This window comes from Phaenicophaeus curvirostris, chromosome 23 (assembly GCF_032191515.1).
Source record: "Phaenicophaeus curvirostris isolate KB17595 chromosome 23, BPBGC_Pcur_1.0, whole genome shotgun sequence".
Classification (NCBI taxonomy): Eukaryota; Metazoa; Chordata; class Aves; order Cuculiformes; family Cuculidae; genus Phaenicophaeus; species Phaenicophaeus curvirostris.
The window spans coordinates 2,407,350-2,425,503 of NC_091414.1; positions in this window are offsets into that span (position 1 = coordinate 2,407,350).

Below are 18,154 nucleotides of genomic sequence, written 5' to 3' on the forward strand. Positions count from 1 at the left end.
AGTGGTGCTGTTCGCAGGCTCAGGTGATTAAAATGGTCAGGGTCCAGCTATGCACAGAGAAGTGCTTTTTCTCATATATGTTCTCAGTATAGTGTAGCAATGTAGTCCTGAAATGTCACATCTACGTGTTTTCTGAACTTCTCCAGGGATGGGGACTCCACCGCTGCCCTGGGCAGCCACTTCCAGTGCTTCACCACTCTATCAGTGAAGAAATCTTTCCAAATATCCAATCTAAACCTCTCCTGGTGCAACTCGAGGCCATTTCCTCTCACCCTATTGCCTGTTACTTGGGAGAAGAGACCAACACCCACCTCACTACAAACTTTTTGGTAGCTGTAGAGAGTGCTGAGGTCTCCTCTCAGCCTCCTCTTCTTCAGCCTCAGGTCCTTCAGCTGCTCCTCATGCCCCTTCCCCATCTCCGTTCCCTTCTCTGGACGTGCTCCAGCCCTTCAATATCCTTCTTGGAGTAAGGGATCCAAACTCAAAGCCAATATTTCAGGTCTGGCCATATCATTTGCTATTCTTCAAACATCCTTTTCTGGCTTCTTGTTCATCCCTAGTCAGACAAGCCACAAGTGCATTAGTTCTCTCCCTCTTTTTCCCCCTCCAGGCAGCACCCACGAGGCCGTGCCTTGTCGCTGCCGTAACCAGTCGTACGCTCTCTCCTGCTGCAGATATTAACTTTTTGTTCATAGAAAAATCCATAAGGTTTGAGTTATCAAAAGCTGCGTGCGCTAGCGGGAAAGACACAAAATCAATGCTGAAATATTGCCTTATTTAATGGCTGCTGTAAATAGCTCTGTTATGATTCTTTAGTAGAGGTAAATTATGAGAGCACAGGAGAGGTCAGTTGAACGCACTTGTTTGCAGCCTGCAAGCCCATCCAGCTTCCCCTGCCCTGCTAGGCAGTAGCTGACACGTCTGAGTTATCTGAGTGTGTAGCTTTGCCATCACTCACGTGAGAAAACAGAGAGGAGCGGGGGCTGATTCTGACAGGTTGTTGTGGTGCTTTGCTCTGCATTTATTAGTTCTCCCTTGCTGCTGGAGGAGCCAAGCCAGCTCCCTCCTGCGGGGATGCTGCTGATGAGCCTTGTCTCTCCTTTCTGGACCCTGGAGCCCAGCAGCTGCTTCCTAGGGTTTTCACTTTCCTTCCCCACAGCCCTGGGAAGGAATTTAATCTCTCATGTATCTTGGGCTGCATCAAAAGCAGTGGGACCAGCAAGGAGAGTGAAGGGATTCTTCCCCTCTACTCCTCCCTAGGAAATCTAACCTGGAGTTCTGCGTTCAGTTCTGGAGTCCTAAGCACAGGATGGACATGGAGCTGTTGGAGTGAGTCCAGAGGAGGCCAGGTCAGATGATCTGAGGGCTGGAGCACCTCCCGTATGAGGACAGGCTGAGAGAGTTGGGGTTGTTCAGCCTGGAGGTTGCGGGGAGACCTTAGAGCGGCTTCTAGTACTGAAAGGGGCTCCAGGAAAGCTGGGGAGTGCAGGATGAGGAGAACAGTATTTAGCTGAAAGAGAGGAGGTAGAGATGAGATCTTACGGAGAAATGTTCTCCTGTGAGGGTGGGGAGGCCCTGGCTCAGGTTGCCCAGAGCAGTGGTGGCTGCCCCATCCCTGGAGGGGTTCAAGGCCAGGCTGGATGGGGCTTGGAGCAGCCGGATCTGGTTAAGGATGTTCCTGCTCCTGCAGGTGGTTAGGACTGGATAAACTTCATGGTCTCTTCCAACCCAAACCATTCTAAGATTCTATTTCTTCTCCCCTTTTCCTTTTTTAAGGCATGTTTTCAGAAAACACCATCAAGGCTTATAAATGAGGCTTTCAAAAGGTTTTAAAATATCTATCATTTTTAATGGTTTATTTCTATGTCATTTGCTGTAATTATTTCCTGTAGACGTTCTTTCTGGAATATATCTTGGGACTTTAGGAAACACTGGCATTTCCCTCACATTCCTGGAAAGCCAAGCCCTGGCTTGGGGTTACCGTGATAACCCCGCTGTGCTTCCACCAGCAATAATAATGACTACAGTTGAGGAAAAACCCAGCATTCTGGAGTACTTTGCTTGAAAGTCACAAGGAATTAGGAAATCCTGCTTTGCATAGCTCCTTGAAGGTCAGACGGGCTCACTCTGCGAGCAGCATTAGTCAGTCCAATCACATGTGCAAACTCTGTCTGAAGGGCTCACCGAAAGCTGATAAGAGTTTTCCCTGAAGTGCTGCAGCAGCCAGTCGGATAGTGCCCGCGTCGCCTCGGTCAATATTTAACTCTGGGTCAATACAGCTTGATGTTTGGCTTAACAGAACTTAATATCTGCCTAATGTCAGCAAAGTTCTAGCGACGGTGCCTGATTTCTGTGGGGAAGGGCGTTCAGGAGCTGCAGAGCGGTGGGGCTGCTCTGCTGCTTTGATGAGGAGAAGGAGCGCCGGTTCTTCTTGCTTGCAGGCAAGGGTTGTGCATGAGACTCTGTCTCCAGTTCACCCCAGCAGGCTGGGATGCAAAGCCAGATTGATTTACTGGGGCTGTGCCAGTGAAAGCAAGCTGGGTATGAGGGACTGTGCCCGTCACTGGCAGGCGGGGCTGGTTCATTAGGTAGGGATGGATGGTGCCTCAGCAGCATCTTCCTGAGCCAGCTTCCCCTGTTGCTTGTCTATACAAGCTGCTGGCACTTACACTGCTCTAACACTACAGAAGTATAGAATCGAGGTCCTCTGGTTCCCATCAATGTATCATACCCAGCTCTGGAGCCCTCAATATAGGAGAGACATGGACCTGTTGGAGTGGGTCCAGAAGAGGCCACAAAAATTCTCGAAGGTGGAACACCACCGCTATGAACACAGGCTGAAAGAGTTGGAGTTGTTCAGCCTGCAGAAGAGAAGACTCTGTGGAGACCTTATTGCAGACTTTCAGTACTTTAAAGAGGCTTGTAAGAAAGATGGGGAAAAACATTTTAGCAGGCATGTAGCAATAGGACAAGGGGTGATGCTTTTAAACTAAAAGGTAAGAGGTTTAGACTAGATATTAGAAGACTTTTTTTCACTGAGCGTGGTGAAACACTGCACATGTTTCCCAAAAACTGGTAGATGCCCCATCCCTGGAAACATTCAAGGTCAGTTTGGATGGGGCTGTGCACCACCTGATGTAGTTGAAGATGTCCCTGCTCACAGTAGATGGGTTGGACTAGATGACCTGTAAAGGTCTCTTCCAACCCAAACCATTCTGTGATTCTATAATGTCTGCGGAGGGGTGATACTGCTGTTTTTGTCTGTTTTGTTCTCATGAGGATTCTCCTTATCTCCAACCCGCAGTGATGTACAGGGGCAGGCATAAGCTGCTGGCACTGCAGCAAAAGGCATCATCACTCTGTCCTCTCCACCATCTTCCCTTCCTCCCTGCAAACTCTTGCTTTGGGCAACCCTTAACCAGTGAAAGCTTTTTCTTTTTATTATGCTTTTAATATTCACGACACATGCAAATTTGAAAAAGGTAATTGTCCCAATTAACACTAAATAGGTTTTTCTCACACATCTTGAGTAATTTGATGCTTCTGCTTATCTCATAAAAAGTTTCCTAGAGGAACAGCCTCAGACTCCGTGTTCATACAAGAGCCTGCTGAGCTCCTGTAATTAAGCTGTGATTAGCCAGCTATAAATACACGGGTTTGAATACAACATTGCACTCTTAGGGCAACTGGAGATAATAAAGCGATCAGATCAGTGAACACCTAAGGTACATCAGTAGTGGTGTGATAAAGCTTTCATCGTTAATGCAGGTCAGTTGTGGTGCTTCAGTTCTCAGCTGTCTCCCAGCCGGGGTTGAGCACTGGATTGAGACCATCACTGCTAGGAATGAGTGATGTCCCTGTGGTCCTGCTTCTCTGGGCTGGTGTTGAGGGAACCTGCCAGTGTGATGACATATGGAATTGCTTCTCTGATCCACTCTTCTGATGGAGCAGTTAACCCAGAAAAGGCTTTCTGTTAGGATCACTGGTTCCTTTTCCAGTTGGGTGCCTCTGGTTGTGAGCTTTTCCCTGCCAGGGGCCATGGGGCTCCGATGAATCTCTTGTAGGGGGGCAGTAGCAGACAATCCAGAAACTCCCCATCCCTGGGAGCCTTGTAGGTGTTCCCTGTGCCAGGAACACAAGGGCTCAGTCTGGATGCCTGCAGCTGGTTTCCATCACCAGATGGCTGGGAAGATTGTTTCCACCACATGGTACCATGTCCTTCCCTTTGTATTTAAGAGCAGTGGGAGAGAGGTGGTAACTTTGCTTTGGCTCAGTGTGCCCCCCTGTCCCCTGTGAGATGTGTGAAGGTGGGTCCAACAAGCCAGATCCTCCTTTCTACCCAGAACATAGCACGTCTCCTGGGCTTGAAACCAAGGGCTACAGGGTTGTGTTCTTTCAGCCAGAGACATGATGTATCTGGTGGCCTCAGGGCCCAACTGCAGCTGTTAGTAACGTCAGGGAACGGCTCTGCAGTGAATTACAGCTGATATTTCATCACACACATCATTCGGCTAAAGAATAAACTGGAGGAAGCAGGACAATTCAATGAAGCAAGCAAGCTGACAGTTCTTGAATAAATGATTCATTATTCACTTGGCTCTGGCTGTTTAGTGCAGTTGCCCTGACTCTGAACAAAAGTTACTTCATTTCAAACCCTGCTGGGTTTCCATTTCTCTGCAGTGACCCAACCTGAGATGAAATGCTCATGAACATGCTTATCTTTTGAATTAGAAGCTCTGTAAAATCTGATTCTGTGAACCACGGGCAGAAAATCTCTGTTAGCTGCTAATTTTCATCCCTTTACATCTCAAATACCCTTTGTGAGCTTTCTAACTCGATGGTAAAAAAAAAACTCGATGGTTTTAAAAGCATTTTAGGGAAAACAATGTAGGATTATCTGGCAAAAGAGGCAGTCTAGAGCATTATCAGAACAAGAACTTTCTTTTTAGCAGCCTCTTTCCTTCCCATTACTGCTCCTACCAGAGGTGCTACTGGCTTGGCCCCTTTGGAACAGTTAAGGGACCTGGAATTGTTTAGCCTGGAGAAGAGGAGATGAGGGGAGACTTCACTGGTCTTTACAGTTCCCTGAAAGGAGATTGTGGTGAGGTGGATGTTGATCTCTTCTCCCAAGTAAGAAGGGATAAGATGAGAGGAACTGGCCTCAAGCTGTGGCTGGGGAGCTTTAGATTGGATATTGGGAAAGATTTCTTTACTGACAGGGTGATGAAGCACTGGACTGGGCTGTTCAGGGCAGTGGGGGAGTCTCCATCCCTGGAGGTGTTAAAAAAACATGTAGATGTGGTGCATCAGGACATGGTTTAGTAGGCATGGAGGGGCTGGACTAACAATTGAATCAGATGATCTTAGTGGTATTTTTCAACATTCACGATTCTACGAATGAGGAAGCAAATGGGGAAAGTGCAACTTCAGAAGGTTGCACAAGAGCAAAGAGTTGGGTGAAAAGAAGTGCAGTGCTGGAGAGGGAATGGCAGAGCCCATGGCTAGGTCAAGGGGAGAACTAGAGAGGTGGAAGAGAAAACAAATTAAAGATTTATGCGAGATCAGAGGTGAACAAAATATCTGAGCAAAGAAGCAGATTCCGAACAAAAGTCAGAGGAAAAAAAAAAGATTCAGAAAAGGGTCTGCACTCTGGACTCTGCTGTGCTTAAAAATTAGTGAAAATACCTGTGAGCAATGGAATCCAAGCTGTCAGGAGGAAACTTTGCGTGGAGGGTTGTGAATGTGTCCCACATCATTGCAACAATGCTTGCTTGCTGTTCTAGCCTCAGGCAGTGCTCGAATAACCACAGAGAGCACTAGCAAGCCTTAGCTTCTCTTTGGGTTGTTTTGCACAAAGAACTGTGTCCACGTACACGCTTGTTCAGACTGGGAGGAAACATAGAGTGGAGATGGAAAATTTTCCTTTCATTGCTAATTTCTCCATCTGTTTGCTGTCTTTTCTTTGTTCGCTTGCAGTGCTGCGTGGGTGCTTGATCGGAAACAGGGCATTCCAGAGCTGCTGCACAGCTTTCCTTGGTAAACACGATTTGATAGTCACTTCAAGTGGGGCTTTTGCAGTAATTCTCCCATTTTTTTTCCTTTATGCTCTGCCAGTCCAGCTGAGTCCTGCTGCTCCTCTTTATCCCTCTGCCATTCCAGTCTAGTCCTGTCCCCGACGTGAATGCACAGAGAAGTATTTTTTTCCAGTTTAAAGCTGAGCAATTTTAGTTTATAGCTGTAAGTGGGTCCATTAGTGCTGGTCAGAGGGAAGCTGAAGAACATTTGGCAAATAATCGGGCCTGGGTCCATCAGAAGGTCTTGATGTGGAGCCTGCTGCACTATGCACTGGTGAAACATCTGTGTAAGTAGCTCTGCAGCTGAGGTTTCATTAGAACTGCCCATCACAACAGTTCTCTTCAAGCTCTAACTACACCAGGGACTCCTCTGTGTCTACCCAAAATAGCAAGCTTTCTATTTTGCAAGCCCTGGGCTAAAACTGGGGTCGGCTCATTTCAATGTTCCCGGCTGTAAGCATGACCTGAGGTTCTTTGTTGTAATGTGCTGCGCTATCAAAGCCTCACTCGTGATAGCATCTCATTAGTGGTGGAAGAGGTGATGTTGGGGATGGCATCCAGCTGTGTCCCGGAGCTGAGTATATCATTTTCCAGCCACATCTGGAAAGAGGGAGGTGTGTAATTGGATGCAAAATGGTCATCTGTCAGAGTGAAAAATGCCTTTTCCAGTTGAATGTTCTTTGAAAAAAAAAAAAAAAAAAGAGTATACTTTTGGATAAGAGGAGATAATTCTAGGGCTTGTATAACTGAGTGACAAAGTCAGGTATAATCTCAGATTCTCTCCCCAGCTCTGTTCAAATCCTGCTCATTTTCAGCCTGGCACACCCATACAGTTTGGCTGGGGCACCTCACTACTATCTCACTCCTTAACCGTGGTTTCCCTGCTCGTTTATCAGCTATGCCTGTGCCCAGCTCCACTGTCACCTGCTACTCCTAGCTCCTGCCTGCTACTGGTTTGGGATTCTGCTGCATCCTGGTGTTTGTTCAATGCTCACTGCAGCTCAGGGCCGGCTTCTAGAAACGACGTACTCTTTAAGTGACTGTCAGAGGATCGTAGCCTTCTTTCAGCCAAGAAAACAAACCTTCCCATGTAGTCTCTCAAACATTTAACACTGAGAGAAGTTGCAAACCAGAAGGCAGCTAATCGAAACCCTCCTGCCTCTCTGCATCTCTTGCATCAAGCAGATTAAGTTCCTCTTGGGTCTTCATTGCCAGCCTGTTACAGCCCAGGTTTACCGGATTCCTTTGATCTTGGAGCCTGACAATATTCCAGAAGCATTTGGCCAACTCGCTCATGGTGTGAATGTTGGGGTTGGACTCGATGATCCTTGTTGGGTCCTTTCCAACTCAGGACATTCTATGATTCTTTCAAAGCCATCAGCTCTTTGCCAGTCCCCCAGCAGACTGAGTTCTTCTGCTTTTGTTGTGGTCTGTGCTCCTGCCCTCTCCATAAAGCGCAGGAGAGTGTGCAGTGCAGGCAGGATCCTGCTTCATTGTCCATCACCAAATACTTGGGCTCTGGAGAAAAGCTGTGGGGATTCCATCCCTGTTGCGTAATCTGTCAGGGAGGTTATTTAAGGTTATTATGGCATCACTAGGATCAAGTTGGAGGACTTGCTGTTTGCTTGCAGAGATGTGGGTTGGTGCTGTGCGGGTTGAATACACACTGAGCAGGGTGTTTTCAGACACGAGGATTTGTTTGGCAGATGATCATCTGTTCCTTCTGTGTGCCACTTAAACTGCCTGTTGTTATGCAAATCCTGTAATGTATTTATGAGCTCTCTAGAGATTTCAAATGGCATCTAATCTGGTTAGGAGATCCATTCTGCAAAAGACCTGTGTAACCATTCAGCTAAAGAGGAGATATTCATATTTTATGCATTTGACTAGAGACGGAAGCTGTTTTATCTCATTCACCAAGCAGTACAATGCTTTTACTGACCTGAAACGCATGTAACTGCCAGGAAGAAGAATAAACACACAAATAAATGTGAACAAGCATGTACAACCTATTTACAGCTCCTGACTGTGTCTGCATCAGAGTCGCTGCAAACTGGGAACTCACCTGTTTGCGTGAATTAAGCAAGGCTGGGTTGAGTCTGTACCTGGATGAGAAACTTGTAGGAGCAATCACTGGTGACTTTGTAGGTGGCAGTGCTCTTCCTTTCCTAAGCAAATCCATCCCGATGTCCAGGAACCTCTAGAGCCCAGCTGACAGCACAACCCACTCGCTTCTGTCCCCAGTATGAGTTTCCAAACTGGAGCCAGTCCCACCCAGGCTGGGCTGAAGTGCTGGATGCTTCTGCTTAGCATCTTTAAGTTATTTCTCTCTGGCTGCGCAGCTGAATCTGTTCAGGTTTTCATTGCCTGAAACTCCTTATCCACAGTCATTGGGTGAGATGCTGCTGCCCTGATATAGCTGTTGTTTTTACAGCTCATCCCATCTTCCCTCTGCCTCCCCATCTCCCTTTGCACTGAGTCCAGGGTGTTGGCTTTGGGTGATGCCCATGTCGTTCCCACGAGCCTTTCTGGCATCCTTCTCTCTGTCTGCTGCCTCCTCCTTAGCTTGCAGGCTGTCCATTAGGAAATGAACTCATTTTTATTCTTTGTTTGCTTAATATAATTATTTTTTTTGCTAATAGCTCTTTCTACTTTACCGGCTGAACTTAAAAACCACACATATCCTCTTGGAACATTCCACTGTAAGAGCTTCTTCCTAGGCCAAATGAAAAATGACAACACAGGCTTTTTGATCAAGTGGCACATTTAATTTGTGTTAGCTGATACAAATGTTTCTGGTTTTTTTTTTTTAACGCCGCATTAGAATTAGATTGAAGGGAATTAACTCCAAACGATCTTACTGAAACAAAAAATGCTAATTGAAAAAGTCCCTATGTTTTGACGTTAAAAGTAAATTTAAAAGGCAAATGTCTTCAGCAAAGCAGCGTGATGGTTTGAATAATTTTGATATACATGAAGCGCTTTATCAAATTAATCTTTCATTTGAAGGCTATAAATATCATAAAATTCATAATTGTAATTTCCCCCCAGGCAGTGTGTATTGTAGAAAAGCAGAGTTGAGTGGTTTTCCCTGCTACTACGTGGCTTGGGGCAGCATGGAGACAAGGTGAGACAGGACCTGGCTTGGACAGAGCCTCCTACCTCCCCCTAGAACCTTCCATCCCTTCCCTGTCACCTGCCCCAGAACTGCCCCCCATGCCACTTTAATGTTCCTTGTCAGATGACAGATTTCAGGAGAGCATTAGTAATTAGGAACTCCACTCTCATCAAGGAAAATAATTAGTGGGAATGCAAGCAGTTTAAAAAGGAGCTCAATTAAAGAGAATAACAAGCTTTTTACAGCGACAAAGGAAGGGCTAAGTAGACCTCAGTGAGTAAATAAAGCCGTAATCAGTGTGATTAATTTAAAATCTCAGGAAGGCTTGAATTGGAGTGATATTCCAGAAGCCTAATGTGTCCCATGGGACCACAAAAGAAGTCATTCCATGTTTTAGGGAGAATAGGAATCCTCATTAATTGTGAACAACAAGAAGTAAAAAACCCGACACTTGTTAATTTGCTATAAATTTCTTTGGAAACACAGATTTTGACTGGTGTTTTCTTCATGAGGCTCATTAAAAATCTGAGTTCATTTTGGGATACATCAAACCCTAAACAGCTGGACAAGAGCTTGGACTGTAAATTGTAACCATCCTTAATTTATCTTATTTCCCATAGGTGACTGAAGTCTTTATGATGCTTTACTACACTTCATAATAATTTAAAGCAGATATTTAGTAGTTCTATTGAATCTCTTTCACAATGTACTGGGGAAGGAAAGCAGTATAAATATTCTTGTGGCTTTTGATTGGGTTACAAGGTGTTGATAGGTCCATCTGTTATACAAATGAAGTTGTTCGTTGGGGTAGAGGACAGGGCGCTGGGTTCCTCCAGGCACGGTTGAGTGAACATCCTTCTTTCCAGTATGCTCAACTTCTCTACTCGGTATTTTTCAGTGGAAAAGGAAAAATCATTTGAGTGTCTTAAAACTGATGACTTTACATGACAATTAACCACTGAATACGCACCTCTGATTACTGAATCTTTCCCTTTGGATGAGGTAGCGCGTTGCAAAGAGGCGCTGAGCAGTTAAGTGAACAAACACAACAACCCGCTCTGGTGTCCTCATCTCACTGAGCAGCAAAGCCTTGGCATTCATCCAGCGAGTTACCTAGGCAAAACCTCCTTCTTGGAAATACAAGTTGGTTTCTTTTAATTCAATTATGTTTCTCAAGGTCTCCTCTTGCTAAATGTGGAAAAATTGTGTCTTAGCTGAAGAAAACAAATACTCCAGCGCTCTGTGCTGTATATCATCAGTCTGTTGTGGCACCCTGGAGAGAGATGTGGTATTTAGAGCAGGCGTTGGAACAGGTAGAAGCAAAACATACCCTAATTAAAAATGCAGCTGGGTAAAGAGAGCTCTGATGTGGTCCTGGCAGCCACTAGAGATGAGCTGAGCTGAAATCTGGTGGGTAGGCATCTGTGTGAGCAGATGCAGAAGTGACGGTATCTGATGGCCGTGTCGGTGTCCTCTGGAGAGAGTCCAGCTCTTCTCTGGTGAGACAAAGGTCAGCTGCTGGTTGTGAAACCTGATAGAAACTTGCAGGAGGAGCAGAATTCTAAATTCTAGTTCTAAAATTTATGAAGTCGATACCTTCTTAATGTTGCCTGGATTAGATGTGGCTGTTGCTTCTCCCAAGTGACAGGACATGAGGAGATGACCTCAAGTTGGGCCAGGGGAGGTTCAGATTGGGTTTCAAGAAAGATTTCTTTACTGAAGGAGCAGTGAAGCACTGGCAGAGGCTGCCAAGGGCAGTGGGGGCGTCTCCATCCCCAGAGAGGTTCAAAAAGCATGTAGACGTGGCACTTTGGGACACAGCTTAGTGGTCATGCTTGTATTATGTTGATGGTTTGACTGGATGAGCTTAGAAATCTTTTCCAACCATAATGATTCTGTGATTCCTCACCACTCGCACTCAACTGGGGCTGCTGAGTGCACCCCAAACCCTCCCACCTCGCTGCGGCGGGCAGAGAGCTGCTGCAACCCTTCCCCTCCTGTTACAGCCGAGATGAAACAAGCTGTAACTGCCTCCCATCAAACACAGAGGCCGCCTGAGAGGGAATTCGCTTTGTACTTCTGCAGATTTTGGATTATTTCCTCCCAAACCCCTAGTATTATGAATGATTTTTCAAATTTAAGCTTGCTGTTCATGTGAACCTTGTCCAGGAACTCTGCAGGAGCTCGTATCCTAATGTAGTGGGTAGCATGAAAACAACCTTTCCGTGAATAAATACTGAACAGCTTGGAGCACCTGCAGCACAAATGAAAAATCAGAGGCGATAGGGCTATTTCAGCAAGTTCAAATTCCAACTGCCTTCTTTGCAGCAGAGGAAAAAGCTATATTGATACCTTCCCACACTGGTCACTCACACTGGAGAAGGATCAGCGTTTGCATTAAGTTCTCCAAAGTTTTGATAACTATATTTCCCCCGAGGGAGTTTTCAGGCAGGATAATGTATAGCCTGTTGTTCTATGTTCCAAATTCCATTTACAAGAGATCAGTATTTTATTGCCAGAGCAGCATTTAAAAATTGCTCTCTATTTTCTTGGCTTTTTGGGAATTTACAGCCCCCGGAGTGGAAAGAAAAGGATTTTTTGATAAGATGTAGGCTAGGTTTTTATTTATTAGTTTTGAGGGGAATCTTTACTCTGTGGATTAATCTTGCTAGTTACAAAAAGTAGTTACTTAAAATGCCTGACGAGGTGGTGTAGCTGAAGCTCTTGGTGTGTGGCCTGGCTCCCCAGGCACAGAAAAGCTTTTCTTGAGCTGCTGGCACTCATTGTCTGAAACACCTGGTGGTTTGAGTGCCCAGCCACCGGCATCGCAAGGCAGGCAGTTCCAAAGACAAGTTCTCTTCTTTTCCTAAAAATAGAACTTCTTTGAGGCGTTTCTTCCTTTCTTCCTCTCTTTATACCATCCTTTAGCAGTCGCTGGGGCCAGCCGCGTGCTGTACTCCAATACTTCCCTTGAGGCTGACTTTGAGTGATGATGCTGCACCTTTCTGCTCACTCATGCCATCCAGTCATAGAATCATAAAATCATGGAATGGTTTGAGTTGGAAGGGACCTCAAAGCCCATCCAGTTCTACCCCTGCCATGGGCAGGGACACCTCCCACTGGCTCAGGGGCTCCAAGCTCCATCCAACCTGATCTTGAACCTCACCAGGGATGGGGCAGCCACCCCTGCTCTGGGCAACCTGGGTCAGGGCCTCCCTATTCTCACAGCAAAACGTTTTTCCCTAAAATCTCATCTCAATCTCCCCTCTTTCAGCTGAAAACTTGTTGAACTTCATGAGGTTACTGCAGAGCTGGCTGTTCGTAGAGAAACTGCTGAATGATGTTCCCAGGAGTTGGAATTGCCTCCTCCTCCCATCCCTGAGTGCTGCCTTTGCACCGTCCCTGCTCCTTACCCTGCAGTTTGACATCTCTGCAAGATGCTCTCTGGAATGTCTGATTTCAAAGGCTCTTTTGTAGTTTGCATTCATGTCTCAGAGAGGTCAAGGAGACCAAAGGTGTGAGCAGATGTGGTCCAGGAGGTGCTGGGGGCTGTGGGCTGGCAGCTGGTGGCCACTCCACCATGTTGCACTGCAGGATGTCCCAGGATTTTAAGGTTCCTGAGACTCCCCTGGCTTTTTCTGTGCCAAGAACTGTGTCAGTGCCCTCGTGGACTGCAGCCGCATCGCATTAGCCGGCAGTTGTAGACTGTACTGATTGTTACTGTTAATTGTACATCTCCGCCTGGAGGTGTCTCTGCTCATCTTTGCAGCTAATTTCAAGCAGAATCTCTTTCACACTCAGAAAAGTCTGGATAAAACAAAGCTAACGAGGGTTTTGTGCCTGCTTGTGCACATCTGTGGCTGGGAAAGAGCTGCTGGTGCTGGAAATGTGATAAGTTAAAGCCCTTTCTCAGTCCAGACTGTGTCATCAGTGATGGAGTTAGTTTTCTGGAGCTCCTGAAACAAAGCTGAGTTCTGAGGTTTTCTTGTTTTTTAACGAACAGAGGGTATATACATTTTTTTCTTTAGCATTTTCTGACCTTCGCTTGCTGTCTGCTTGCAAGGAAAAAAACCTTTTAAGAAGTGTTTTACCCAGCCCTTCTCCCTTGGTAGCTCCGTTCTTCTAAACCAGTCATGGAATAGCAGCCCCGGCTCTGCAAATGTCATCGTACTTGTTGCTTCTTGATAGCAACACTAGATAAATGGATCTTCCCCTCCCTCCATGGGTAATGACAGTTTAAAAATGCCCTGTCCTGCCTCTGCTTCCTTCACTGGCAGATTTTGGGTAGTTTATACAATTTGGTGGTGATTCTCTGTCTAAACCACGTCCAACATTTCATGCAATAAACTTAATGGACTTTTCCTTCTTTGAACAGCTGAATTCTTTCTGAGCAGCTGCTCTGGGTTATTGATGACCTAATTAGGATGCTGCCTTAGGCCAGCCACTAGCCTAGGAAAGACTCTTTTTACATCTTTCTGTGTAAAACACAGAAAGTCAAGTGTTTCTAAATAATCTTGCTTAAAAGAAGGGAGCACCTCCAGTTTGAGTTGCAGCAGCACAGATGTAGAGCCTGGGGAGGATGAAATGGCTAGTGTAGGGAGAGTCAAGGAGAGGTAAGGTCCCGGCTTCAGCAAGAGGAGCCTGTTGAGATGATGTTATCCAACTCCTGTTCTTGGACAGGACACCCCGACATTCACACTGTGTGTCTGAGGGTGTTGACCAAATGCTTCTGAAATATTGTCAGGCTTGGTGCCGTGACTGCTCTCCTGGGGAGCTGCTCCAGTGCTGCACAATCCTCTGGGGGAAGAACCTGTTCCTAATGTCCAACCTAACCCTCCCCCGGCACATCTTCCTATGATTTCTTCTGGTCCAGAGAGAAGAGCTCAGCACCTGCTCCTCCTCTTTCCCTTGTGAGGAAGCTGCAGACCACAATGAGGTCTTCCCTCAGACCAAGTGACTTTATCTGCTCCTCATATGGGTTCCTCTCAAAACCCTTCACCAACCCTGTGCCCTCCTCTGGATGCTCTCCGGCTACCAGGGCTCGTTGCTGGCTCACGTCCCTGCAGCTCTGGCAGGGAAAGTGGCATTTCTCTCATTATGACATTTTGAGAAAAACTAAACAACTTTAGATTGTTTTAAAATTTTCATTGGAGGCTTTGTAATGAAAATTACTTCGTCTTCCCGCGTGAAAAACGGTAACATTGCCCTTTCCACCCAGCTTTGTTGTTTACTTAATCAATCATCCTTGCTTGGTGGCTCACTTCAAAGGAGAGCCATGGCAGCTTTCTTGGGTGTGAAAATTGAAATTTCAGTTCTTGTGCTCACCTGGTGTGTGTCCATCCATGAGCCAGTCCGCACTGTCTCACCAGACCTCAATTCTGAGGGGACTGAAAATTCCAGATTTATTTCTGGGACCATTTTGCAGCATCCGCTTAAATTGTGCAGTGCTAAAAAACATTCAGGGTTGTAAATTTGTTTACCAGACTTTCTAGCTATCGGTGTACACTGGAAAAAAAGCCTAAAGGGAGAAAGGACCAGTTCAAGAGGTTTCCAAATCTCATATTTAACATTCATGGTCATGTAAACAGTTCTTTAAGTCCAAGTTGGAGAGCTTAGACCTCACCAACCAGGACTAACATCTGCAGAGGAGGCTGGAAGAGATGAGAGGGAGAGAAAAAACCTCACCCAGTTATTCTGGAAGGGCTGGTTCCTCAGAGAAGCTGTTTGGTGGGAAGCTTTTAGGATAATCAGCGGTTTATATTTGTGTCCCTGGATGCCAGAGGGCTGCTCCTTGCCAACTACTTTTAAACCCAAGGTGCCTGTGGTTTGCACGGTAAATCCTGTTAGAAATAAATAAATAAACCCACCAACAAGCGATTTGGCGTCACGATCTCCGATGGGTTTGTTTTTGTTATTTTTCATTTGCCTGAGTAATCGAATTTGTTGGAATTAGGGGTTTGTCTGAGTAATAACATTTTCTAACCCTCCGAAACAGAAGAGGGCTGTGGTGAATCCCGATGTGGAGTGCTATATTGATTGGAATAAACTGGCCCCAGATAGCATCAATTACCCACTTGTGAGGGATGTTTGCTTGCTGGCTGCCAGGTTTGTGCGGCACAATGTGAGCCACGATTGCTGCCAGCTAGAAATGCTTTAAGGCAAGGTACCTTTGCCTTTGCTGGGGATCTCTGGAGACCCGCAGAGCTTGTGGATGCCTGGGAATGGGACCCCAGCACCCCTGTCAGACCCTGTGCATGAGCAGCATGTCAGAACCACGTGGTGGTCACAGTGTTCAGCCTGCTTGTTTGTGGCTGCTCTGCTTAGCTAATTGCCTCTTCACTAATGTTCTTCGGTGATTACTAAAGTCTGATGCTGCCAGATCTTTGGAGACAGAAAGGAGGGCACCTGTAGTGGCTTTAAAGCACCTTAAAGGCTTGTTCCCCTTCTTGTTCTTCAGGGTGAGGCTGGGGAGAGAGATAAGTAGTGGCTGTAGGTTGTTAGTATGAGTGTGATAGGTAAGCTTTATCATATCTGCGACAAATCCTGCCCTGTTGATGTTAAGGATCTATGACATAGATGATTTCTGTTCTGGTGTAGCTCTATTTGGAGGAAAAAAATGCAGCAGCTACGCTTAATTTTTCCAGCTTCCCCAGGGTTCATCTCAGAAACAATCTGGGTGATGGTCCTTGTGCTGAGGTGGCTGGTGTGGCTGGGCCAAAGCTGTTTAGCTCTGCACACCCAAATAACCCACTCACGTTCACACTGAATTTCCAGCCAGGAGGGGAGAAGAACATCTCTGCTGGCCATGACCCCAGCGATCCAGCTCCCCATGGGCTTGCTCTGTGTGCTTGGGAATCTCTCCCAGTCAAGGAGGAGCCAGGGGCAGCTGATCCAGGCAAGCTCAAATCCTTCGAGGAGGTTTGAGGTTATAGGCAAAGTGTGTTTTGTGCCAAGGGAACACCAGGGCAGCAAGGCAACCTGGGAATTTAGACTCAAGTGTGCGTGAACAACCTATAAAGCAAGAAATGTGAGCAGGGCTTTGGGGTGTGATTACGTTGCAGCGCATCAAGAGGACGTGAATTCATCCTAAAAGACAAATTATTGTAATTGTATTACCTATTGTAGCTGCACGATCATCTGCAGGATAGACTGGGATTAACGTTGTAGTAACAACCTGCTGCTTAACACCCAGCTACTCAAGCCTCTCTAATGCTTCTGCGAACTAAAGCTCCCCTCCCGCACCACGCTCGGTTCCCGTCTGAGCAGACCAGAGTGGCAAAGCCATTAGCTTGGAGCACATTCCTTAATGTGGCATAAGCAGCTAAAGAAGATGTATTTATGCTCCTTCATTTGCAATTGATAATCTCAAGAGTGAGAGGCTGGTAATAAATTTTCTCACTGGGGCTCCTATCCCTCTGCAGCCCACGCTGCAGAAAGGAAACGACAGCTCATTTGCATAAGATAATGAAACTGCAGCAAAATAATAAAATTGCAAAGCAACTTTGTTTTAATAATGACAGATGCTTCTTAAACACTTTAATTACGTCTCTCAGAGCAATTTGAGCCAGGCCACAGAAAGAGGAGAGCGATATTGCAGAAATACTTGGAATAAAACCCATTCTTTTTCCACAACTTGAAGTTTCCTCCTAACCAAAACTTTTCTGCTGTGCTTAAATGCTTTTCTGGGTTAAGGAACATCAGCTTTGAGTCTTGAGAGAGAATGGATGAGTCTTCATAGGGAGGGAACTCACACAGTGGTGGGATGGGCTTTAGGCAGCAAGATCCCAGACACTGACCTGGCCACCCCTGGAGGGGTGACTGCATTGTGGATTGAATTCTATTATATAGAATAGAATCATTAAGGTTGGAAAAACCCTCTAAGCTAATCCAGTCCAACCACCAGCCAAACAGCATCTTGGCTGATAAATCATGTCCCGAAGTGCCACATCTCCATGCGTTTTGAACCCCTTGAGCATGGAGACTCCACCACTGCCTCGGGCAGCCTCTTCCAATGTTTCACCACTCTTTCCATGAAGGAATATTTCATAATATCCAATATAATCCTCCCCTGGTGCAACCTGAGGCTATTCCCTCTTGTCCTATTGCTTGTTACCTGGGAGAAAAGACCAGCACCCTCCTCACTACAACCTCCTTTCAGGAGCTGCAGAGAGAGATGAGATCTCCCCTCAGCCTCCTCTTCTCCAGGCTAAACAGCCCCAGGGCCCTCAGCTGCTCCTCATAAAACTCGTTTGCTGGACAAATTCATATGCTCCCTTTCTTCCTGTAATGATTCCCCTTTCCCTTCTGCTGGAGATCCTGCTCTGGTTCCACCCGCTCCTCCTTCCAGCCGATGTGGAGAAGCTTCGGGGTTGTGGAGTATTAGCTGTGTAACAGTCGCTTTGCTAATTGACAAAACCCATTTCCAGGCACGTCATATACAGAGCCCATATGTTACTTTAGTGCTGCCAAAAGATTCCTTGTTTACTAAGATCGTGCTTTCAGTCGGTGTTCAGAGCGTGCTAAATAGCACCGCTGATGCTACTCAAAATAAAAGGTGTCAGCACCCTGGCTGCCCCAGCAAATTGCTCAGCACTTTCAGCTCTGAAAATGTCCCTGAGCCCTAATGCTTCCAGCTCCCCCGGGTCTGGCAGCAGAGCCTGATTCTGCTCCACTCCTGACCCATCCTTGATGCTCCCTTGCCTCACAAAGTCCATCTTCCCATGCTCTCCCATCTCCCTGTGCACGTGGATTCTCAGGCACCGCAGCGGATGCGCCAGGCAAGGGCAGCGTTAGGAAAGTTCTTAGGTTGGGATGAAGAGTTGTGTGGTTTTATTTTTTTGGTGCTTTTAGTGTCTGGAAATGCAGAAGAAAGCCCATCAACCCATAGGTGCTGATGTGCAGGGTCTAGAGAGCCCTGCGAGCAGGTGGGGATAGGGGCAGGGTCTCTGGAGGAGGCTCCTCA